This window comes from Echinops telfairi, unplaced genomic scaffold, assembly GCF_000313985.2.
Source record: "Echinops telfairi isolate 266 unplaced genomic scaffold, ASM31398v2 ScPeMD7_7424;HRSCAF=8462, whole genome shotgun sequence".
Lineage (NCBI taxonomy): Eukaryota > Metazoa > Chordata > Mammalia > Afrosoricida > Tenrecidae > Echinops > Echinops telfairi.
In genome coordinates, this window is record NW_022111324.1 from 30,826,538 (window position 1) to 30,854,007 (window position 27,470).

Sequence of the window (27,470 nt, forward strand, 5' to 3'; positions counted from 1 at the left end):
CCATGAAGATTTACAGCCTTATAAATTGATAAGGCCAGTTTGACTCTGTCCGGTAGGGTTGATTTTAGTTAGAATCAACTAGATGGTAGGAGGTTTGGTCTAGGTTAAGTGTTGGGCTATTAACTGCTAAGTTAGTGATTCAAACCCACCAGCTGATCCAATGGAGAAAAATGGTCCCATAAAGATTTATAAAGACTGGGAAACCCTATACAGGGTACTATGAATTAGAATCAACTCCATGCTAGTGGCTTTTTCATTTGAGTATATTAATATTATCTTGCAATTTGTTAAATTTTGGGGAATGGTAGATGTATTCTTGAGGGGTTATAGGACAAATGGTTCTAAATTTTATGCCTGTTAGTCTTTTATCTGGTTATCAGATTTTTTTCTGTTCCCTTATTTTAAATAATCAATGTTCTTGTCAGATGTGTTTAATTTCATACTAATTCTATTAGCTCTTATCTATAATTTCACAGCCAAAAAAATATTAAAATTACCCATGCACCTACAATGTAGAAGCTTTCTATTCCTGTGAAGCGCACAGTCTTGAGAACCAATAGGGGCTATTCTACTATGTCTTATATAGTCTCTTCGTGTCAGAATTGCGTGAATGTCAATGGGTTTGGGTTTTTTTCATGCATGTAAAAAATTGGCTTGCAACTGATTATTTTTTTTACATTATACTATAAAAATTTAATCATGTATATATACAATTACATGGCTGTGACCAATAACATATATTTTTAAAAACTCAGGGGAGAAGAAGTAAGCAGATTTTCTTTAGCATATCAGAAATTCACTATACAGTAGGTAGTGCATGATCATCAAAGTAAAAGTTAATATGTATGAAATAAAGCTGTTGATTAAAAATATATGATCTGACAGAAATAGTCCTTAACAAATAAAATCAGCTTGTGTTTTAGTGAATATTTTTGACAAGTTCTCCCATCTCTCTTGCTCCTCAAGATAAAAGATTGTCTGAGTTTCCTAACGAAATAAACTATTCTCACAAATAATATCAATTTATTTCTATGGAGAGAAAGAGAAAGAGATACCTTTTTCTTCCATTATAGTTTAATATACATTATTAAAATTGAATTTGATCTAAAAAATATAAAGCAGATACATCCATTTGCTACATTATCTACCAGCAATCATAGCTTTTTTCCCCTAGGAGTCCTACATTTTAAAATTCCATATTGATTATTATATTCAAAAATAGTTTTGTAAAAAAGTTATATTCCTTGATACAACTTACTGTTCTATCAATAAATTGCAAACTTATTCATTACTATTTTATAGAAACACACCCAAGATTGTGTGGTGATATATTTCAATGGTTGAACACTGAATTAAAAAAATGTAGTGTTATTTGGAATTCTCTTTTAGTGGTGATCAAAAATTATATCATGAGTAATGATTCCATTTTCATTTTTATTATTGTAGCCTCTGTTTATATAATGTTATAATTTTTCAAGTCACTTTTATTTACATCAGCATCTTTGGTCCTGACATGACTTTTTAACTAGACCAGCATTGTGTTTATCCTTTATAATGAAGGAGAAACAGAATCTCAGAGATTTTGGGTCATCTCACACAGTGCTCTTAAAAAGAAAGTTCACAGATTCATTTTCTGTAGACAGAACTCAAAGACAGCAAACTGCTTAGAATTTCATTTGATATGTAAACTATATGCAAAAATGTGTTGTAATATATATTTACTTAAGCAAATTTGAGACTGAAAATTAGAATGTCTTTGTGTTATTCTCTTAAGAATGAATATTATGCAAAATAAATCATCAAAACAAAGTATAATATTTTCCTAATTTAGCTAATCAGCCTCTCTCTTTTTATTTTCAAATTATTGCATACAGTCTTACTTGTGAATTTTGTGTTCAAAATAATATATGTAATATTGAATTTTATTAAATGGATAAACACCTAATTAAAAATCAGCAAACAAGCAAATTAAAAAACAAAAAAATATGTATATAATTCTGTCTCTCTCAAATAGTCTGCAAACCCATAAACTGAGTTAAGTAGTTGATTTCAAAGTCACTAAAATACAAATTTTTTTAAAGTGGAGAAAAGGTAAAGTTAAATTCAGATGATGTTAAAATTTTTCAGATAATTTTGTTAAATATGATGATTTAATATTTGAAGGTTATTATTCATTCTTATCTATTCATTTGACATCTAGAGTCTTTTTGCTCAGCTTACAAATAATCCTGTAGAAACATTCTGCACAGAACTGTTTAAATAAACAATTCACACACTTAATGAAATCACATTCTAAAATTGCCAAACCTGTCTAGAGGGAAAGTGTTATAGAAGTCTTTATAAATAAATTAGTGGAGAAAAATGAAGATCAATTTGATACATGTATAGTAATCTCTCCTTCTTTTTGTTATCTGGAAGCAAGATATAAAGTGAAATTCACAGGTAATCCTTAAACCTGATTTTTGCAGTCTGCTCCCCTGATAAAACATCTACTTGGACTGATTATGCAGTCACATTGGCTAAAGTTAGTCACCTTGTCCCTACTTTTCTCTAGACCAGGGTGAGGTAGAGGTAGAGTGAACAAGCTGATTAAAAGAAATAAATAGCAAAGAAAACAAGGCCCAGACATCTTTCACAAAGACAAAGATATTATCTGGTCTACAAAATTGAATGACTGTCTTTTATGTTGCTAGACATATGAAGGGGCTTCACAATGAAAAAGTGAAATTGAAAGATAATGGGTTTTTCCCAAAAACTTTTTGAAGTACCATCCTGTAGGCACTTGTAGACACCAATTTCAGTTTGTGTTTAAAAATTAAAACAAGGTTTTGAAATGCCCACTGATGTATTGCCACCATTTGTATTTGATTCCATTTAATAATTAGAGAAGTAGTCAAGAGTAATGGAACAAGTCAGACAAAATTCAATTTGAATCCTAGCTTTGCCATTTACCAGCTGTGACTATATACTCATATCTTAACTTCCTCAAACTTTGGCTTTCTCGGTTCTTAAGATAAATTTATAAAACATACCATTATAAATTTGTTTTTCCACTAGACCTTGTATAATTTGCCTAGCAGGATCCCTAAGACACATTGGGGGCCTCATAAAATATCTTGTATTATTATAAAGATTAATTTATCTATAGGGATATTTACTCTCTGTTTTCTTGTGTGTTCTGCTATTGTAAATGTGGATGCTTTCAAATAAGCCCATTGAACAGAAAGCAACACAGGCTAAGATTATGCTTCAAGTGCAAAAAGCAAGAACTCATTTAATTTAGTTAAGTAATGTTACAGACTTCTATCATTATATTTTGAAAGATGAGCAAGTCCTAAGTAACAGGAAGTTCTGCTTTAGATGAACCAAAAGCCTCCTTCTATTTTCTGAACATATGTGAGTTATTACTCCCTTCTTTGGAAGGTCAGATGGGATAACATGCACTGGACTCTGTGCAGTGTATACAAACTGGAACAGAAAGCCAAGTGGTGGTGATGGTGGCGGCAGCAGTGGTGGTGAGATCCTCCACAGTGAATATAGAAGGGGCATGCATGGATACTTTCATCCTCTCTCAATAGCTTTGAGCAAGGGGGGTCTCGCAAGATGGAACATCTTCCATTGTAGATTTTTCATTGCATAATTAAAACTACTTTCAAATTTGCCAAAACTATGAATGTCTCTCATGTGTCTTTATCAGATTGGGATACAGGGAAACAATATGTATGGCGTAGTGCTACCACCCACTGGATTTCACATCCCAGTACTCTGGTGGGTGTTTGAAGTCTAGAAGTCCCCTTCTAGGCACATTTCATGTGCAGCACACTGAATAATAGCTTTAATGTCAGATAGGGGATTACCTGAGGCTACTGGTTCATAATTGACTCTGTATGTTGGGCATTGGGTTGCTAAACGTAAGGTTGTTGGTTCAATTAGAGGAATCAACCTGTGGGAGAAAGAAGAGGCTGTCCACTCACACTAAGACTTACAGTCTCATAAAACCCGTATATGGTTGCTGTAAGTTGGACTTGACTTAATGTCAGTGGATTTGTTTGTATTTCATCATATACCACACATGAGATTCACAGACAAATGGTTGGTAACTTAAATCACCTTTTAGTCTAGAAAGAATATATGAAGTGAGGAAAGGAGGTGTGAGAGAGAGGATTGAGACAAAGAGACAAAAGGAGGCATTGAAAACAGCAGCACAAAGGAGGGAGCCACGAACTTAGGAAGCCAGTGAAGAAATTTTGAACCTAAATTCATTTTGCCAAATCAGATTTGTGTTACTCTTTTTGTTTACTCTGTTGTGTTTGTTGCTGTTGTTGCTTCAAAAGCTATCCAAACTAGAATCCATTCCAGAAACGGTGCCTCTACAGGAAAAGCTGGTCGTGTTGATTTTGATAGACTCTAGCCTTCAAGAGAAACATATTATGCTCTCACTCTTTTAGGAATGATTTTCATGAAAACTAGAGATTTAATTCCTACTGAAAAGGGAGAATGAAGAAGATGAAATGTATGCTGGGTAAATTTTTCCATTGGTCAGTGATGACTTCGCTCTCAAAACAGTACCAATAGTTACAGACAGGGCAAGGATGCTGCCTTCCCCTAATCTGTCCCTGGTTTTCTAAGATAGCAGTGGAGAAGCATTCCAAAATTAGGCCCAGAGCACCACATATAAATTGTGAGTTATGAAACTCTGAATACTTTAAGCACAAAATCAATCTCCACAATAACTTACAACCCCCATGGGTCCAGCCCTGTGCCTACCATTCCTGTTTCGGAAAATCTTTTATGTTACAATATGACCTTCAGAGAAAAATCTTTATTAAATGAAAGTATATGACTTGGGAGGCTTAACAACTGAGTGTCTTATCAGGTTGAATTAGATAATTAGCTGTCAGGAAGAGAGCCGAGAGAGGCAAACATAGGTTAAGTATATTTATTTGAGCAGAAAGAAGTATGGGCTAAAAGAATTTCATTTACCGCAGCTATGCTATCATCCTAGACGTGCATAGAGAGCAGGTGCTACGGAAGAACACAGCAAAAAGTTAGGAGGAAACAGGCCAAAGTGTGCACAAAGCAAAATAATTTGGCTATTTTCAGATTTTGCATACACTGTCCTGGTCTAGGTATAACTGTGTATGTTTTACCCTCATCCTAATGGTAGAATGTGAAAAGCAGAAAGCTGATAGGAGAAATGAGTAATTATATACTAGCATCAATGAAGAATGTGTAAGTCTTCCCAATAATGTAAGGGAATAGCTAAATAACAACACTTCCTAAGGAATAACAACAAAATCATATATGTAGTTATCAACTTTTTTTGACATTTGTTGTTTGTAATGTGTTTGGTTTTCTTTTCCATTTCTCTCCCTTTCATATATCTTTGCAAACATACACAGAGAAAGTGTTTTCTATTTCTTTCTTAAACAATATAATTGTGACACCTGGAAACTTGTATTTATTCCTTCCACTAAGCATAAGTAAAATCTCAAAATATATGTGAAATCTAACATTTGCTATGTTCACAAAAGAAGGCATACCAGCCCGAGGAAGAATGTGAGCATGAGTTCTCTGGGATTTCTTTTTACCTAATATAACTCAACCGAGGCAACTGGAGAAGCTGTCAACATGGAAATGCTAACAATGTATGGGCAATCTTGAAAAGCCCAAGAAAAGTAGCAATAGCTACTATGTTCCAGTCATACATTGCCAGAAACTGTGCGTCCTCTACACTTGCCATTAGAGGTTGAATGAAATGCCTAGACTTTTAACTTACCAAGCCTAGGGACAACTCCTGCCAGGGAAATGCCAGGGGAGACCAGATGGGGAGCAGTGTTTTCAGTCACAGCAGGTCATAATAAGCCCTCATTTTTTATTGTAAGTAAAGACCATGTGGAAGGTCTAACACACACACACACACACACACACACACACACACACACACGCACTTGACTAGGGAGCAACCCCTGTCACATGTAGAGCAGACTCAGAGGAGGCTTATGGACACAGGAGATTGAAACAGGATCCCTGTCTTATAACACCCCAATGTCTATATTTTAACTTAAAATCCTGTCACAGCAAAAACTCAAGACGCTCCCAAACTCAATGCAAATGACAATCAATAGAGGTTAAAACAGAAGTGACAATGATGTTAGAATGTTTTGACAATGATTTAATACCAGTCATCATAAAAATATTTTATTGAGACACTAGGTAACACTGGAAACAAATGAAACGTAGAAAATCTTAAAGAAATATAATATATTAAAATGAGATGGATATTTTAGAACAAAATCTAATAACCGAAGTTAATAAACCTCAATGAACAGATTCTACCTCTGTACAAAATCACTTCATTGAGGAATATAATCTCTTTTCATTCTGTGAGTCTGCCCTTATGCTATTAAGGATTAGAACTTTCAGTGGAGAATATTGGAATGTTTATGTTTTTCCTTTTAATCTTTTATTTTGTTTAAATTAATTTGTCTGAGAGTATTTTTAGGAAGTGGAAGTATTTCTTCAAGAGGTTGTCCTTGGGGAAAAAATAGCAGTTATTCCTAATTCTTTGTTTTCTTAAACAAGATCATTGATTTAATTATACTGAATAGGAACTCAATTTTGTGTTACACTGTATACTTTAACTCATATCAAATGACTTCTTGTGAAATGCAGAATATAACTTTCTAGCTATATATAATTAATTGGTATATTGATAAAATTTACTGGTGATATTGAGAAATAGTTATGTGAATTGTTTAAAGTGTTATTTTCATTATAGTCTGTTTTAAGTGTTACTTCTCGCTGCTATTGAGTCAATGACCCTACACGATAGGGGAGAAATTTCCATGAGCTTCCCAGACTATAATCTGTTATGGGAGCAGAAAGCCTCGTCTTTCTCCCATGGAGCAACTCCATGGTTGCAAACTGCTGACCTGGAAAATAATAGCTCAATGCTTAACCACTACAACACCATTATTTTTCTGAATGTTTCAAGCAAGTATAAATAAAATATTTTTGACAATGTTGGTTGAAATCGACCAGTAGCAATGCTGGACAAAGTTGAAGCTTTCAGTCTTGGACGACGTACAAGGTTGCCATTAGTCAGAACCAGCTAGATGGTAATGGGGCTGGTTTTTCAGTGTACAGCAGCCAAACATAACATACTTGATTTTATAAAGTTAGTAACATTTCTGTTTTATAAATAAATAAGTCTTCTTTGTTTTTCTTCAAAGATGTAATATATATATATTTTAATTAAGTCTTTAAAATATTTTCATTTTCCTTTTGGAAATAAGACAGAGATAGAGCTCCAACTTCATTTTATTCCATTTGGTTACTCTGTTTTACCAGCAGTAAATTTTGAATAATCCATTCCCTACCACTGTGGGGCGAGGAAGTTCCCCAACAAATCATCACAGGTCCAGTAGGCACAATTGTACAGCGATAATAAGTAAAGATTATAGTAAAGTCATGGAGAGCATGAGAGGTAGAGAAGAGATTGGAATAATGGAGTCAGAAACAATTCATGGTAGCATGCTCAACTGGGTCCCGCTTGGTGGTCCTCGTGGGGGGAGCCCAGCCACAAGAGCAGGAGAGAGCCTCCACTTTATTGCTAACCAAGGGTTATATCTCCTTTGGGAGGCATGGTTACAGGTAACCACACATCACAGGAAGGGGCAGTACAATAGGCATACACATCATTGGAAGGGGATGTATGATAGGCATAAGCATGACAGGAAGGGGATGAGCTAGGGGTGTGCCCATAGGATGGGAGGGACTAGGGGTATACATGTGACAAGATGGATGGACCCTAAACTCATGATGGCGGCCTAACCTTGGTCATCCTTGGGTGGGTTTGACCTCTCTGGTGTGTCTTACAAGGAAACAGACAACAACTATCCATATCAGAAGGGAGTGGGCCCTATTTGTTGTGGGAAAAACAGTGGTGTCTGCTTGCTCTAGATGGCTGATAGCTCTTAGGGAGAATAACCCCTGATCTACTTCTGATGACCTCCAAGTGTATAATCATTTGCAAGCAGCTAAGTTTGGTATATATTTGGGGGAGACAACTTGGGAGAAATCCTTCTGTTTCTTATATACCACTGAAATGAACTGCCACCTTTATCATGTATCAAGTTCTCATAAATAGGGTCATCTCATTCTCTGTGTAATGTTTTACTGCATGGTGTGATACTATAGTCTTACGTGACACCAATGGATTGGAGAGAGTACAGCCTTGACGAACTCATTACTAAAAAAGTCACTAGAGTGACCTTGCAGGAAATTGATTTGAAACACTGCCGTCTGAAGCTTGATGAAAACCCAACATTCTATTACACGGAATGGCAACCTCCTTTTTAATACAGGGTCATTTGGCAAGTATCATAGACTTTGTGGGATGTGCAGTCTTTGCCACCACTACTCAACTCTGAAGTTGTCATACAAAAGTTGTTGGTAGAACTAACTAAAGAAGTAAGTGTGCTATGCTTAAATCCAATTTTCTTTCCAAATACAAAATTGGTGGTCTGGATTTGGCTAGCCAAAAATAAATGTCTCCCAGGAGGAGCTCTGTTACCAAACACTCTCTGGGTGATGAAGAATGGAAAGTGTTGACTATTGAGAGCTATTGGCTGCTCCACACTGCAGAAGCTGGTGCAGGATAAGCCATCCTCATTATAGGAGGTGGCTACTGGGAAAGCTGGGTGTGCATACCACTGGAGCTTTTTTTTCCTCCAAGTTTGACATTTAAAAATTAAAGTAAACACCAAGATAGTTAGAAATAAAACCAAACTCAGTACCATCGAGTTAATTCCATCTAATTGTCATCCTATGGGATAGAGTAGAACTTTCCCATGGGTTTCCTAGATTGTGAGTAAAGAATCCATCATTCTCCCACAAACTGCCGGTGGGTTCGAACTGTTGACCTTGTGGTTAGCAGCCCAATACATAATCCACTGTGCCACCACCAGGGCTATTGTTAATATACTAATATATAAAAATTAATAGTCCTTGGTTCTTTTCTTTCTTTCTTTTAAAAATTATTTTAATTGGGGCTCATACAACTCTGACCACAATCCATCCATCCATCCATTGTGTCAAGCACATTTGTACATTTGTTGTCATCATCATTCTCAAAACATTTTCTTTCTACTTGAGCCCTTGGTATCAGCTCCTCATTCCCCACTTCCCACCCCATGAACTCTCCACCCCATGAACCCTTGCTAATTTATAAATTATTATTATTTTGTCATGTCTTACATTGTTTGACGTCTCCCTTCACTCACTTTTCTATTGTCCATCCCCCAGGAAGGGTCTGTAGATACTTGTGATTGGTTCCCCCTTTCTACTCCACCATTCCCTTACCCACCTGGTATTTCTACTCTCATTATTGGTCTTGAGAGGTGTATGTTTATTGACTTTTGGAAATGATCCTTTTTTTCATTAAAGTGACTTTCGTCCATCTTTCAGACTGTATCTAAATTTAAAAAGGAATAAAGTGTCATCAATCTATAGAATTCTAATTGCCTAACTCTATCACTAGTTGTTAAATTTTTGTTTTGAAAGCAATGAGTAGTTTTATAAAATTCATTTTTACTTTAATATATTGGAAATATAGTTGTATGTACTAATAATATTATAGTTTATTATTCACAAGTTAAAATATCTTGAACTTATTTTGAAAATATATGAAAAGTAACTAAATATTATAACTAAGCTTATGCATTGCTAACTTATAATCAACTTCAAGTCTTTGAATCTTATTTTTAGTATTACTTGATTTCTTGAGTTCATAATATAGGTTTACTTCAGATATCAATGAAGAGTAAGTTAAAATGATTAATTACTCTTGATGATGAACAAGAGGCACAATGTCTACATGGAGCATCTATCATGTTTTCTATTATTTAGCCTTTCAGAGATCATTTTCCTAAGATTTATATTCTGCTATGTAATCGTAATCGTCAAAGAGAGTGTAATGATACATTACCAATTTAATTTAGATTTTCAAAGTGCCATGTTGATTGATCTTTTAAAGTACCATGGGGAACCTGATGGTAAGCATCCTTTTCAGTGCTCTTAGTTTAAATCCTACAGTGCAATGATCCTATGAGAGTAGTAGAAACACTGTCACTTAACATTTTATTTGCATATCATTAAATTATAGCATATGCTGGAAAGACTGAAATTTCATTTGATCAATCCAGGCAGAAAACTCAGGGAATCAATACAATAATTTCAAGAGAAATCTTTAAATTGTTTTGAATTATAAGATTTAAAAATATTAGATCTCACAAATTACTGAAAATCTAATTTGCACCTATGTGTATACCATTAAAAAAATTAGTATTGGATAGTATATTGGATTGATTAAACTATAGTGAATAATTAATCATGTGTTGTTGTTTTTTTCTGATAGTAAAAACACGGAAGTATTATTGGGCCCAAACAATCTTTTTCTGTGTTTCCAAGTCCATCTCCTGCTCTTTTGTTATTAAAATTTCTTGATAGAAAGATATTTAATACACAAACAAGTAGCATTAATAGCTGACTAAAAAATATAAAATAAAATAAAGATGCCTTGGGGTCAAGTAATCAGAGCACATATTACCTGGGCAAATCTGCTACACATGATATGTCTTCAAAGTACTAAAAAGCAAATAAGTCACATTGAGGACTAACATGTTCCTACACAAGCAATGGTATTTTTAATTGCCCATAAACATATGAAACCGGAGGAATAAATATAGAATAAAATGATACAATTGCATTGTATGATACAATGATACATATAGTGTTGCCAAAGAATTTGAGTGTGCCAGAGGTTGCCGGAAGAACAAACAATGCTCCTTGAATAGCACTCACGTGACTAGTAACGGTTTCAGCAAAGGTCACTGACACATCATATATGCAATCAAGATTTTAAAATTTCATTTTACTTTCTCAACTTTTTGAAATGAAGCTCATGGGAGATAATGAAGCATTAGATAAATATATGAAAGGATAAATATAGAAATATATAAAATAAATAGTAAAAGATAAATATATGCCAAAAAGGATAATCTTGCTCCCACTTGAAAAAAATGAACCCCGATGCTGATTTCTTTAAAATGTAGGTTTTAGGAAAACTGAGCATAGGATAATAAATGTATTAAATAATCATTACAAACAGTATGCATTTTGTTAGCGAAGTATTTGGAAATGTTTTTCTCTTATTCTGAAGTATGGACAATCGTAGAATTACCTTTGATCAGGAAGCTTATGCAATACATTATTTCCCCCTTACTCTGTAGAAGCTCCGTTTATATTTGGAGTTAATGTCAATTGAATGGCAATGTCCACTGAATTGTAAGTCTCAATTAGGTGATATTCTAAGAGAATATAGAGAGCTTACAATAGAGCCTGAGTCTTTAACTGAAGATAATTGATTGATGTAAAATATAAACTTATTGGATAATGAGCAGGAAACCACATGGCTTTTCATGGAGTGAGGGACCACCATCTCGCTGTGCTCCCTTGTTTGCCATGCTGAACTGATTGGGCTTTTGCATCTTAACCTAATGGCTAAAGGTTGTAATCCCATTAGAAATAAAGTCGTCCGAAGTGTATTTATTTTACTATTATTATCTGTAGGAAAATCTTCAAATTTAAAGTAGCACTATCAGGATTTTAAAGACAGGTTTAATAAAGAAATAGTGAAAGAAAAAACGAGATAATTTACTTGCTATGTGGAAATAAAGTGTTTTCAATCTCTTACTCATCTCAATAATTGGCTTACATGATTCTTGTTGGATTAGGTGTCATCCAGTTAATTTTGACGCATAGTGACCCGGTGCACAACGGAACAAAACCCTGCGTGATCCTATACCATCCTCATAATTATTCCTAAGATTGGGCCTCTGTTGAAGCCACTGTGTCAAGCCATCTCCTTATGGGATTTCCCTTTTTTCACCACCCCTCTCCTGTACCAAACATGATGTCCTTATTCAGGAGCTGGCATATCCTGACAACATGTCTAAAGTATGCAAGAGAAAGTATCACCGTCCTCACCCCTAAGGAGCACTCTACAAATACTTCTTCCAAGGCAGGTCAGTTTGTTGTTTAAGCAGTTCACGGTTCTTTCAATTAAAATGCATATTTGGTATTCTTTATTCAATGTCCAACTTTCACATGCATATGAGCATCGTGGTGTACTTCAAGGTTTTGCCATGTCCTGTTTGACAATGAATGCCAGGCCATTCCTCTTCATTGTGTCATTCCTGGCATAGTAAACCACATGATTTTCTGATTCAAAACGACCAGTACAAGTCCACCAATGCCTGCAATGTTGATCTTTATGTGTTCCAAATTTTTTTTTGATAACTTCCAATGTTCCTAGGTCCATACTTAGCACATTCCATGTTCCAATCATTAGCATATATTTGAAGCTCTTTCATATTACCCAGAGTTTTGCCCCATCAGCAAATGAAGATCCTGAAGACTATTCCACCAGGCTTTACCAGACGCACATCACCATGGTTGACTTCACTCAGAGAAAGCCGTTCCTCCTCAGTTACAGTTCCAAAGCCCTCTGACGGGGAGCCCATCCTTCAACACTGTCTCAGACAATATTCTGCTTCCACTCATTAGGCCTTCAACATCTGACTATGTTTACAAGTTATGCTAAGGTTTTCAGTGTCTACTTCCTTTGAAGTGGGCTGTCAATTCCCTCTTCATTGTCTGTTCTTAGTCTGGACGTCTGCTGAAAACCTGTTCATTTTGGGTGACCCTGCTGGTATTTGCTATACCAGAGACATAGCTTCCAGCATCACAGCAACACACAAGTCAGCACAGTAACACAAAGTGGCAGAGAAGTGATGGGTCTACATGACTAACTTTTAAAAATGACAAACCTTTTCAAGCATCTCTCTTTTTCCAAAATACTTGAAAACTAATTTAACCATTATTTTTCTGTAATTATATCATTATTATAATCAAAATTACACTGTAAAAGCTGAATTTTGTATTCTTAGAATTGGTAGTTATCGCTGAGAAAATTTTAAATTTAATTTATTAGTCTTTGTAGGTGCTACCAAATCACTTGAATAGAGTTCACAGTTTTAATTTTCGATAGTCTAGCTAAGCCTCAGAAATTCACATAGCAATAGTGTTAACTATCATGAAGTTATGGTAGTTATTTTTAAAGATTATATCTTAATCTTCTGAGTCATGCAAAAATGTATGAACATGCATTACTTACAGGGCAAATAATGACACTGGAAACGGACTACTTGTGTAAATAGATTCTCTGCTTTTCAGATGTAGCGTTGTCTACTTAATCAAGTGCGCTACACAGAATTCTGAACTGGATAATGATTCTAAACTTGCAATATCCACTTTACTTTCTTAAGATATTCAGGTCAAGGTTTTTGTAATATATATGAACCATAAAAATACATGTTTTATTTAAATTTTCTATGCTCTCTGATTTTGAAAATCATGTTACAGACTTCGTGAAAAGGAATGTTAAAAAATACTAGCTGACTTGAAATAAATTATGGAACAGAACATGAAAGAAAATATCGGGTGGCATTTGTCAAAACTAAAATATCCTGTAGTCATTTGATTACTTTTGTGTGTTCAATTAGCTCAGGATTTAGTTTAGAATTTTAGGTTATAGAAATTTTTGCTTATTCACTCATATTAACTCCAGGTTTATTGAGAGGTAAAATGAAACAGTGCATATAGAAAAGTTACTCCAGTACCTGGGACATAGTACATGTTCAATAAATATTTATGGCAATTATTATTTAATCCTTTATAACCACACATAAAATTGACATTGTGGCACTGCTTATTTATTAGATTCAGTAACTAAGGCTCAGAAACATTAATTTATATTCTTACAACCACTGCATCAATGCATCTCATTGATGCTAATATCCTTTACTACTCTACTTCACCAAATATAATATCATTTTTCAGAAACTGATCTCTCCTGATAACATGTTCAAAGTATGTGTGATGACGTCTTGGTTATCTTCCCTTTCAGGGTGTATTCTGATTCTACTTCTATGAGACATATTTGCATTTTCTCCTGGAACTACTTTATTTCTTTTAAAAAAATCAATCCATTTGCTAATCACTCAAAAGTAATTATGGGTATTCTAGGTGGTGTATATGTTTGACACACATTTTACTGCTATTTGAAAGGTGTGAGCTCACCTAAAACTTCCTAGAAAAAAGGCTTAGCTTCTGAAAAATCGTTCATTGACAATCCTGTGAGGAGGACATTTGACTCTGACACGCAGGCAGTTTCCATAAACGTGTATGTGCTAGTCCTGTGGTGGCTCCTTTGATGAGCAAACCAGAGGTAAGTCTGGCAGTATTTTCAATGTTCTTTACCCAAATCATAATTCAAATGCAGCATCCGTGCTCTTCAGCACTTTAAAGAGAATTTGTGGAACAGATTTTCCGAATGCAATAAAGTATTTGATTTCTTGACTGCTACTTCCATAAACATTGAGTGTGGATCCAGGAAAACTGAAATCTTTGACAATACTAATCTCTTCTCTACTTATCATAATATTTTCTATTTGGTCTACTTGTAAGGATTTGTTTTCTTTCCACTGAGTTGTAATCCATACTGAAGGATGCACTTCTTGATCCTCATCAGCCAGTACTGCAAGTCCTCCTCACTTTCAACAAGCAAGGCTCTGTCATTCACATGTCCTAGGCGATTAATAAGCTTTGTATAATCCTGATGCTGTGTTCTTCTTTATGAAGCTTAATTTCCTTCATTGTCTGTTCATCATACATGTTGAATAAGTATAATGGAAGAGTACACCTATGACAGACCCCTTTCCTGATGTTTACCCATGCCGTATTCCCTTGCTCTATTGGAACAACTGCCTCTTGACCCATTGCATAGGTTCTGCATGAGCAGAGTGACGTGTTTTGGAATTCCTGCTTTTCTTAGTGCTACCCAGCTTCTTATGATACGCAAGGTCCAATGGCTTGTCATAATTAATAAAACACAAGCAAACCTATTTCTGGTAAACTCTGCTTTAAACCAAGCTGCAGCTGTCATTTGTAATGATATCCTTTTTACATTTTCTTTTGAATCTGGCTTAGCCTTATAACGCCTGAATTTTTAATTTCAGGAAAAACATTTTTTAATGCTTCACTTTCATAGTTATCAATATATATATATATTAATATATACATTTTAATCAAATGTTACGAAAACTTCACACTCGGTGTTATAGGGTTAAATATCTGACAGTTCCTTTTCAATATATTGCAGCAACCATTGTTGAATTTATCTTCAGCAAATTTTACCTACACGTGACATTGATATTGTTCAATAATTTCCATATTTTGTTGGGCCATCTTTCTTTGAATGGGTACAAATTTGAATCTCTTCCAGATAGGTTGACTAGCTAGCTGTCTTTCAAATTTCTTGGCATGTACTAGTGAATGCTTCTGATGCTTCATCAGCTTGTGAAAATTTTATTTTAGTACTCTCTCAGTTCCTGGTGCTGTGCTTTTCACTACTGCCACTTGAATTTCTTCCTTCAGTACCGTTGGTTCTTGATCATATGCTACTTCTTGAAATAGCTGAATATTGACCAGTTCTTTTTGGTATAATGAATCTCTGTATTCCTACCATCACATTTGTATACTTCTTGCATCATTCAATATTTTGTCCACAGACTCCTTCCTTCAATATTGAAACTTCCTTCAATATTGAGATTTTATTTTTTTCTTCAATTCTTGCAACTTGAGATATGTTGAAAATGCTTTTTTTTTCTAATTCCAGGTCTTTGCACATTCCATTATAATACTTTCCATTTCTTCTCAAGTTGCCTTTTGCAATTTTTTTGTTCAGATATTTTGCTTCATCATTCATTCGATTTGCTTTAGCTACATTACATTCAACAGTAAGTTTAAGAGTCTCTTCTTATGTGCATCTTTGCCTTTTCATTGTTTCTTGTCTTTTTAATGGTTTCTTGCTTTCTTTAAGTACTAAAACTTTCATTTCATGCGGTGTCAAATCTGTTCTTGAGATGTTCTCAAAAGTTAGGTGGGATATACTCAAGGTTGTATTTTTTTGCTTTTGTTTTTTAATTAATTCTTCATTTTATTGGGAGCTCTTACATATACCATAACTTTCCATAATTCAAATAGTTCACACATATCTTTACAATTGCTATAATAATCAGCTTTAGAACATTTTCTTCTTGAGCACTTTGATGTTAGTTTCCCAGGAATGCTTGTTGTTATTGTTACATATTATTATTATTTTATATTTTTCACATATGATTCTGTTATTTGCTCACCTCAAGTGGAGTTACATAGTCATCATTGCAATCAGCTACCTCCCACTCCCCAATTGTCCTCCCCCCCCCCCCCACTGAATTCCTGTATCCTCAGGGAATCATTGCTCCCATTGCTGTTTCTGTAGGGTCATCCATCCTGGCATTCCTGCATCAAACGATCTTACTTATACGTTTGAGCCTACATAGGTCTAGCAGTCTTAATGAGGTGAAACACAAGCCTTAATAGGAAGGGGATGAAATATTAAATAACCAGAGAATAGTTATGAGTTTCAACAGTGCTATACCACAGCTTTAATTCCTCATCCCCCTAACATGGCTCCTCTGTGTGGGCCTGTCCAATTATCATGCAAGTGGGTTTGGGGTCTGCACTTTGTCCATGCTCCTTGACATTCATTTGATTGTTGGTTTTTAAACTTCTGGTTCCAGTGATAACCTCATGATCACAGAGGCTGGTGTGCTTCTTCCATGTTGGTTTTTTGCTTCCCTGCTCAACAACCACATGTTTGAATACAAACCTTTAAGACCCCAAACACTATATTTTTTAATAACTGGGCATCATCAACTTTATTCACCATATTTACTTTTGTGTCCATTTTTTCTTCAGCGATCGTGTTGGAAGGATAAGTATCATATTGGGCCACTTTATTAGAAAAAACTGTACTTAGGTGAGAATTTAGTAGTGGCCCAAAATCCATCTTCTTCCTTGCTGAATTTACATAAATGTGCATGTATAGACAAATACACCTATATTTATAGTTATATATTTACATGTTTATATCAATCTGTCTATCTATCTATCAAATTTTCTCTCTTCTTCTTTCCTCTTATTCCTCTTGCCTCACTAATATGCTTACCCCTTGTTCACCTCTCAGCAGTTCCTCTCACTTTTCAATTGATTGAACCGGACAAGGAACACTACACCCACACACTCCCCACTTTCAATTTTATAAGCCTTCTTATTCTCCTGTGCCTGTCATTATTGGCTCACCATTCCCCTCCTGCTGCCTTCTCCTCTCCCATGCCACTCCCCATCCCACTCCATCCCACTCCCCACAAACTATCAGTCCGTCGCTGTCTCCATGTGGTCGCTTTTCCTGCCTATCTTATATAGATAGAAACCGAAAGAAAGAGAGAGTGTGTGTGTTGGGTGGGGGGCTGTGGGGGGGGGACCATATAAATAGTTCCAAGTATAACTGACATCCTGACACAAAGTAGGTGAATATCAGTCTGCTAAATAGTGAACAGGACCTGTTGTAATCCCTTGGCCCAACCTCCTTTTCTTTGATGGATCCATAATCTGGGTCCTGTTTAACTAACAGCACTTATATCCTTTTAGTCGTCAGCCTTCGTGGCCGATAAGCACACACCCTTTAGGTGCCTGTTAGTCTTCCTGCAGTCAGGGATAGAGCAGTCTAGTGCTTCCCCACCCACCCCATCACACGTTGAAACTTTCAGTGTGGCCCCCTTGATATCTATAATTTCTTGAGATATATAATTTCTCTCTATATATAATTATATCTATATAATATATATAATTATATAGAGAGATAAATTATATATACTGTAATTTGTTTATTTTACTGTTTGTTTGATTACATATGCATCATTAGGATTGGTCTGGTTCATGCCAGAGTATCTGGTCCTCAGCCCAGGGATTGTGTGCTGTGTTGATTTTCCCTTAGTCCCATTCTGCTGTTTAGACGGACTTCAGTGGGCTCATGCTGCAATTTGTGTTTGACTAACTTCACTCAGCATAATATCCTCCAACTCTTCTCACAGGACAAGGTGTTTCATTGTTCATCACTGTTTTGGGGGGATGTGTAGTTGTACATTCTGTGTGTAAATAGCAGGGTTTTTAATCAATCTGCCTATTGATGGAAATGTAGGCTGTTTATAGTTTTTTTGTGACAATGAACTGTGCAGCAATGAGCATTTGAGAACAGATGGCTGGTCGTGGTCTATTTCTAAATTATTCTGGGTATATATGCCCAGGAGTGGAATTGTTGGGTCCTAAGGTACATCAATTTCCAAATGTTTTAGGTGTTGCCAGATTGCTTTCCACAATGGCCATACATGTCTACAAGACCACCAACAGTGAATGAGAGTTCCTATCTCACTTTGACCTCTAACATTTGTTGATTTGTGTTTTTTTGAATTGGGCTACCTTTGTGGGGGTTAGGTGGTATCTCATAGTTGTTTTACTTTGCATTTCCTGGATGACTAGTGATCAGGAACATTTTCTCATATGTCTATTGGCCGTTCAGATTTACTCCTTTGTGATCTTCTGCTCAAGTCTCTGTTCACCTCCTCAGTGGACTATTTGTATTTTTTTTCTTGTTGTAGGCTTGTAGGATTCTGCAGATTTTAATAATAAGCCCTGATGTCTGATATGGCATCACTTAATATCTTTTCCCAGTCTGTGGGCTCTCATTACTCTCTTGCTGGGGTCTTTCTATGTGCACAAGTATTTTCCTGTCTATTATATGTTCCTCTGGTAGTATGTCCTTCTTTAATTCTGATAGACCATGCGTTCCTTGTGCTAAAGACCATACGTTCCTTGTGCTAAAGTTTTTAGATTTGTGCCAAATTTTTCATTGATAATCCTGATACTTTGGGGTTTACCTTGAGGTCTGTGATCCACCTTGAATTTGTTCTTGTGTATGGAGTGAGGTAAGGATCTTGCTTCATTCTTCTGCAGGTTATTTTTACAGTTTTTCCAGTGCCATTTGATAAACAGGGCATTTTCTTCCCATTTAATATTTTTGGGGCCTCTATCAAAGAACAATTTTCTGTATGCTGCTGATTTTATTTCTGGATATTCTGTTCTTATCCATTGTTCTTTGTATCTATCATCATACAACTGCCATGCTATTTTGACAACTGCGACTCTTTAATAAGCTTAAAATTCTGGTAATACAAGCCCATCCACTTTATTCTTCTTGAAGTGTTCTCTGCCAATTTGAGGATTCTATTTACCTATGATGTTGGTAATCAGTTTTTCTATTTCTTTGAAAAAGGATGCTAGTATATGTATCAGGATGGCAATGAATGGTAGAATTAGCATCTTTTAATATTGAGTCTTCTGATCCATGAGCGTGGGGTATTCTTCCATTTGTGAAGTTCCATTTTGTTTTCTTGCGACAATATTCTGTAGTTTCCTCATACAAGTCTTTTGTTTTTTGGGTTAGGTATATCCCTATATATTTCAATTTACACTTGGCTATTGTGAAAGTTCCTACCTACTTGATCTCTTTTTCTGTAATTTTATCATTTATATAGCAATCCAATTGACTTCTGCTTGCTGATCTGATGTCCTGCCACTCTGACATATTCCTCTATGGCTTCAAGTACTCTTATTGTGGGTTCTCAATATATGCAATCGTATCATCTTCAAATAACGATAATTGCACTTCTTTTTTCTCCATACATATACCTTGATATCATTCCGTTGCGTTATATTATTATTTAGGACCTCCAGGAGGATGATGAATAACAGCAGGACAAGGGTCATCCTTACCTGGTCCCCTTTTTCAGTGGGAATATTTTCATCTTTTCTCCATTGATTGTAATGCTGGCCTTTGGTTTTTCATATATAGCTACTTATATTGTGGTAATTATCTTCCAATCCTATTTTTTTAGTGTTTTAATTAGAAATGGGGGTTGAATGTTGTCACATGATTTGTCTGCATCTGTTGATATTATCATGTGGTTCTTGTCATTTTTCCTTTCAATGTAATGGATAATGTTAATGAAGTTTGGGATGTTAAACCATCCCTGCCACCCAGGTATGAGTCCTACTTGGTCGTGATGGATTATTCTTTTTTCATACTTTTGAATTCTATTGGACAAGATTTTATTAAGGCTTTTGCGTCTACATTCATTAGAGATATCAGCCTGTAGTTCTCAATTTTTGTAGGATCAATATTATACTAGCTTCATAAAATGTGTTTGGTAGATTACCATCTTTATCTGTGCTCTGGAAGAGCTTGTGTAGAACTGGTGTCAGTTCTTACCTGAATGCTTGGAATAATTCTCCTGCAAAGTCATCTGTGTAGGGACTTTCTTTTTTTAGTTGGTAATTCTTTGATAACCTTATCTCTTTTTTCTTTTGCTATGAGTTTGTTCAAGTTCTTGACATCTCTATGAAATAATCTGGGGAGGGTTTGTTTTTCCAGATATGTGACCATGTCTTCTAAGTTATTGTATTTATTGTAGTATAGTTCTTCATATTTAGTGTTTTCATTTCATTAAGGTCCGTTGTAATTTCCGCTGTTTCATCCCTAGTCCTGGGTATTGACGTCTGCTCATTCCTATCTTTTGCTAGGTTTGCCAAGGCTGGTCAATTCTGCTAATTCTTTCAAATAACTAGCTCTTTATTCTGTTGATTTTCTCCAATTTCCACACACACACACACACACACTCATTAATGTCTGACCTAATTCTTATAATTTCCTTTCTTTTGGTATTAGAAAGATAATTCTGTTGACTCTGTTCCAATTGCTGAAGGTTTTGTGATAGTGTTTCTGCCATAAACCCCTCTTCTTCCTTTTTATGTAAATTTACTGATTTTGTTTCCAACTTTTCCATTCAATTGACAATAATTATCAATACATCTTGATTGCAGTTTGATCAATTTCAAACTGAAAAGGAAATCTTCAATTTCCTCACAACTAGCTTTAGTGGTTGGTGCATCAATTTGAATAATAATTTTGATAACTGAACTTCATTGTATGCTTATAGGTCCTACATAAATAGCATTGTACTTCAAGATAGATCTAAATATATTCTTTTTGACAATAAATAAGATACCATTCCTCTTAAATTTGCTATTCCTCTCATGGTAAACTATCTGATTCTCTGATTCAAAATGGATTGTGCCATTCCATTTCAGGTCATTAATGTCTTGAATATGTGCTTCAATTCATTTTTGAGAGCTTTCAGTTTTTCTAGATTTCTACTTAATATATTACACATTTGTTGGGTCAGGTACAGGCTGTCAGGGCCTTAACCCTTCTCCCTGCAAGTACCAGGAAACGAAGCTGACAGACAATTCTTGGAAGAGGCTCCAAGAATAACCATCTTTCCTCTCCATCTGCAATGGCTGGACAATTAGACTAGGGCAAAACATGACAGCAGTGGGAAATCCCCAGCAGCTGCAGCCCCTCCCCCGCCCCAAAGGGACCCTCTTTAGCCCCTCCTTTAAAAACCCGCCACTCTCTTCACTGGGAACTACTTGCCTGGGCTACTTGCTAGCCCACAGAACCTCATCCAGGAGCTTCTTTTCTAATAAAGAGCTGTTACAGCCTCTTAACTTTTTCTCTCTTTGTCCTCATGCCTCAGTTTGCCTCTCATTTGGTACCGAAACTCAAGAAGAGAAAAGGGGTCCTGATGTGACCCCGCCTGGTCTTGGGTGAGTTTGGCGCTTTCCTCCCTCTCCTCTCGAATTTCTGCCATCAAGTCCTGACTCACCAAGACTCAGGGGAGTACTCGGCTGTGTCTTGTCTCAACTTGGTTTCAGCAAATCCACCCCACCCCTTTGTCTCTGTGTTTCCTTCCTAGGGTTTTTGCCAATAACAGGACTGTTGACCCTGGGTCTGGCAGTCGCTGTGCGCTCAGACTGGACTAGATTACAGAAGACATGTTTGGGCCTTTTCTACTTGTTTGTGTGCTTTGTGTTTTCAGCACTGCAGTGCCATCTCTAAAATTTCTACGTCCCCTTTTCTTATCCTGGACAGAGGCCTCTGAACAACCTTCTATTTTATCAGCCGCAGAGCAGGCTTCCTTCCTCAGCCTCCTTTGTTCCTCTCTCTGCCCAAGGTTTCTGTCTGCCGAACAAGCTGCAGATCTGCCCCAGGAACCTTCCCGACACTGAGAGCCCAGGACTCTCCCCAGGGCCTCTGATTTCGGTTGGGATGCCCCTGGAGTCAAAATGACCATCCTTTCACTCCAAAGGCAGCTAGGGAACTCAGCGATGCCATACTTCCATATCTACTTTTCCACAATTTTGGGCAAAATGGGAGGCCAACTATCCAAGCCCTCCAAGGGACAGCCCTTTGGGGTGTTTACTGGCCAATCTCTCCAAACTCGGATTGGCCTCAGACCTGCTCCCTAAGTGCCTGGTCTTCTTTTGTAACCAGGCATGGCCTCAATACGAATTGGACAATGACTCTCGCTGGCCAAGTGGTCTGAAATCCCTATGTCCAGGCCTTTTTCTTTCTTCGCTCCTGTCCCTCTCTATGCACTACATGTCAACCTGCCCAGGTGCTCCTAGAACAGTCCCCTACTCCAACTCTGCCACTCCCCAAGGAAAAAACTTCTGTAACTTCCCCCACATCCATCTCCTCTAACTTCCTGGAGTCACTGTCCCTGGCCCCAGCTCATCCTCCACCATACTCAGCTCCTCAGGACCTACCTCCCAGTCCTCTACCTGACCTTTCCTCTACTCCCCTGTCTCCACTCCAGATCACATCAACTTCTTGTTTGCCCCCTACATGAAGTCGCAGGTGCGGAAGGTCCAGTCAGAGTTCACGCACCATTTTCTCTCACTGATTTACCTCAGATTAAAAAGAGGCTGGGCTCCTTTTCACAGGACTCAACTACTTATGTCAAAGAATTTTGTTACCTCCCTCAGGCTTATAATCTTACTTGGCATGACATCTATATATTCTCAGCATCTGCCTTCACACCAGATGAAAAGGAATGCATTTTAGCTGCAGCCCAACAACACGCAGACCAGGTCCACCTTACTGATGCTACATGGCCCGCAGGCAGTTCCATAAGAGCCAAGATGGGTTTATCAGATAAATACTACAGAAAGATGGGAAGGCAGGGCCTGTAGGAATTATATGACCCAATGTTTGTTGGCAGGGCTTCAGGTGGTTTCCCACAAGGCAGTAAACTTTGACAAACTCAGGGAAATCACCCAAAACCCAGGCAAAAACCCTGCCACTCTACTCAATCGTTTGACTGGGGCTTTAACATACTAGACTAGACCCTACATCCCCAGCAGCAGCTACTGTCCTAGCCACTCACTTTATCACACAGGCAGCACGTGACATGGAAAATAAATTAAAGACAGCTTAGGATGGCCCTCAGACCCCTATCCAAGACCTGATGTATATGGCTGTATTAGTCTGGGTACTTTAGAGAAACAAATCCACAGTAACTCATGTATAAGAGAGAGTTTTATATAAAGGTTAAGTGTACATCAAGAAAACATCCAATCCAGTGCTGCACAAGCCCACAAGTTCCACATTAACCCATGTCTAATACCAATCCACAAAGTCCTCCTCCATCTCGCAAAACAGACATAATGACACTGACTGAAGGAGGAAAGCTGAGTTAGTGAATGTGTAAGCATCTCAGTGCTGGCAGGGGTCTCCACATGGGTGCTCCAGCAGCCAGGTCTGCATCGGGGTAGGTCCATGTGGCTTCTCCTTGGGGATGTCTTGTAGGAAGTCAGTCTTGCAAGCTGAAGCAGGGAACTGCTAAGGCAGCTGGACCCTGGTGCGACCATCACAAAACAAGAGACCCGAGAACTAGAAAGGCGAGGCGTGCCAAGCCATTTATCCCTCACCCTTCAATTAACCCCACATGTGTTTATCGGCCAGCTTGGCACAATAAACTAACTCAATGGTTTTTAACGTGTTTAAGGCCTGGGAGGCGCGGGAGGAGGCTGATCACGAGTCGCGGGCCTTTCAGAAGGCTAGCTTGAAAGCTCAGGCCCTGATCACAGCCCTGAGGCCTGCAGGAGGAAGAGCTCAGAAGACTTCAGGATATAGCAACCCTAATGGACCGCCTGTGGGGTCCTGTTTCAAATGTGGCCAGGAGAGATGGTCATCAAACCCCATAACTGAAACCAGGGAAGGGGTAGTTGGGCCCGGGGAAAGAGGGAGGACAGAAAAGGCAGCCCTCATGTCAATCAAAATGAAAACTAGTTTACCTGCTACCTTGATCACTACCCTAGGCTCAGTGATGGTTACCGGAGTCATTGAGACAGGGTTCCCTCAGCCGTCAGTGGTTAGACCCAGCAGTGCCAATGGTGGGTCCAGGTTAGGAGGGATTGACCTTCTGTGGCCCGGCACCAAAGGGCAGTCACTTCTCCATTGGCCCCATTGACCACACACTGAGCAAGGTTTGCTGGGTGGCCGGTTTTTTAAGATCTTTAAAGATCCCACAACCATGTTACGTTCTGATTGCTATAAATAGCTTGAAGTTGACTTAATGTATAATATAACACATGTCACTTAATGTCTAACAGAAAAATAGAGTAATAAAACTGGACAGCATGAAAGGTACCCCTAGGGGGAAATCCATTGCTCTATCTGATGATGGAACAAAAAACATGCGGCTTTGGGACCTAAAGTATTCACTATGAAAAGTAGCATCACTGCTCAAACCTTATCATCTACTTGGATGAGGTAACATGATGAATTCATTGAAGGTCTTTTGCAATAACAATTCCACTGCCCAAAACTGTGAAATGACGGCTATTGACACAGAATGTAGTTAAAGAGCAAAGATGTAGTTAAGGAGCAAAGAGGAAATGTATTTTGAATAAAAAAACTAAACTATCCTTGAACTAAATAGGAGGGTTACTGGCAACTGTTAGTCTTGCAAAAGATGAGATTATGTCAGAATTTATTTTTCAATTGGCTTCAATTTTCTAAAAGAGAGCTTGCTACATGCAGGAGTTTGTCAAAATCTATACATCTTAACTCAGATATGTCCCCCAAAATGCCACTTTTCTTGCTTTCTGGCCCTGATTGCACCTGATGCTGACGCCGTATTCCCACTGATAGGCTTGGAGTGACACTTGAATCTGTCCCTTAAAGATAATGCAGCTTTTTCTGTTTAAACAATTCCATTCCCTCTCTCCTTCTCTTTTCATTTTTATAAACTAACTCTCATTTTATAACCACTATTACCTTTTGTGGTCATTACATAATCTGATGTTAATTTGGGACTTGAGAGGATTAAGAGTGAATGGGGTGGAGTCTAGTCTGTCAATTGTATCATAACCAATGAGGCCTCTGTGTGGGCATGGCCTTTTCCTGAGAATTCTGGGAATTCCTGTGCTTTCCTCTTTGGAGACAGGAGACACACTCTCTCTCTACTCATTACCTGAAAGACACTCTACTGACAAGACACATGGCACTATACTGACATACCCCATGCCCCGGGGACTGGAGTAGCCATGTGGAGACCCCTGTCAGTGCTGAGATGCTTACAACTACACTGGATCCAAAGACTTTCTACCCACTGGCCTGTGGTCATCCTGAACTTGGTGTCATTGCATGTGTTTCATGAGTCTGAAAAGGACTTTATATAGTGGTTTCAGACAAATGGGCTAATATCAGACTTGTGGGCTTGGACAGGACTGGGTTGGGGCATTTTCTCAATATTCAATTGCTATTGTATATAAACCTCTTTCTTATATACATATGTGTGTCTATGAATTTGTTTCTCTCATCTACCCAGACTAACACACCATTAATACGTATTCACAACTCAGTCCCTTCTTTCTCTTTTCAGGTAATGAGTCTGTCCTTTTAGCACCAAAACAAACTAATTGTCACCAAGTCAATTCTAACTCAAAACAGCTCTACAGGACAATACAGAACCACCACTACTGATTTCTAAGACTCTAACTATTCACGGGACTAGGAAGCCTCATCTATCTCCTGCTGATACTGGTGGTTTACAACTGCTAACTCTGAGGTTAGCAGCCTGAAGCATAACCCACTTGGCCACTAAGCCTTTTTCTTTTAGCACCCACAGTGCCAATTATTGCTCCCCAGGGAGTTCAGCCACTCTCCTCTGTTGATCCACTCCAGAAATTTCGGTATCCTACTTAACCTAAAAAAATCCATCTTATGTTCCTCTAGGATATCCTTCTTGCTACTTCTGCTATATAAGTTTTACCTCTCATACATGATTCTTGCTCCTTCCCAAAACATATATCCGTCAGATCATTGACTCTTAGTTCTCAACGATTACAGCTGCTCAACAGAAGCTAATGGAAAATGTGACAATTTTTACATGACTCACTCAGTCATTAAATTTGGAACAGAGAGAAACAGAAGAGTTCCTGTCAATGCACAATCATTCAATATGCCATTTATAATTATGCTATAACCATTCTACTACTCTGTTTGGGCAAGATTCTCTTGACTTGACTTTTTGTATGTTTAAGCAAGTGGAAAGAACAAGAGAAATTTCCAGCTCTGGATAGTTCTCTCTTATTTCTACTGCCTCTCCCTATGTTCTCCAGCACCCAACCCAGTGTTTCATCCTAAATTCAATGGGTATGGTGCCCAGAAAATTAGAATGTTACCTCTTCTGTGGGGGGAGGTCCGATGCGCAGGCATTCCCTCCCCTGAGGGAATCAGTTGCCAGACTGCTGTCTCATCCCTCCACAGGGGTGGGCCTGCTCCCTGCCTCTGGGGACAATGGACAGGCTCCTGTAGGAGGGGTTTGCACCCTACTGATAATGTTCCTATGGAGACCCAGAGACCAACCCCTAGACCACCCACTCATTGCTGTGTAACCTATAGTGCAGCCTCTTCCTGTGACGTATGTCTTCACCTGTAATTAGTGGGCTGGATTGCCCCCAAAAGGTATATAGGTGTGAGTCAGCAAGACTTCTCTCTCTGACTCTGAGCTCCTTGCTGCTCACTCTCTGGTCACTCCCCTCTCCCTTGTTCCCTTACCCTCCTTCCCTTCCCCCTCTCTCCACATGGACCACCAAGCTGGGCTGAGGTGAGCAATGTTGCTATGTATCATGCCTGACTGTATTATTGTATTATCTCTCATGCTCTCAATGACTTTAATATAATACTTATATATCTCAACCGTACAATTGTGTATTAATGAATCTGAGTAGTAGCAATAGGAGTAGCAGCGGGTGGGGGCTGGTTCCCTCACCCTCCCTCAGCGTCATTTATTTTTTAATTTAATACTACAAATGGCGCTCAACATGTGGCAATGAGTTATATATCCCGTGTAACAATTGTACGGCCCCACCGGAATATAGAGTGAATCGGGAAATTGTGTGAAGTGAGGATCCGGTGTGGGGATTGGCAAAAAAAGTAGTGGAAATAGTGAATAAGTATTTTAAAGAGAACAATGGGGCAAGGTAAAAGTAAA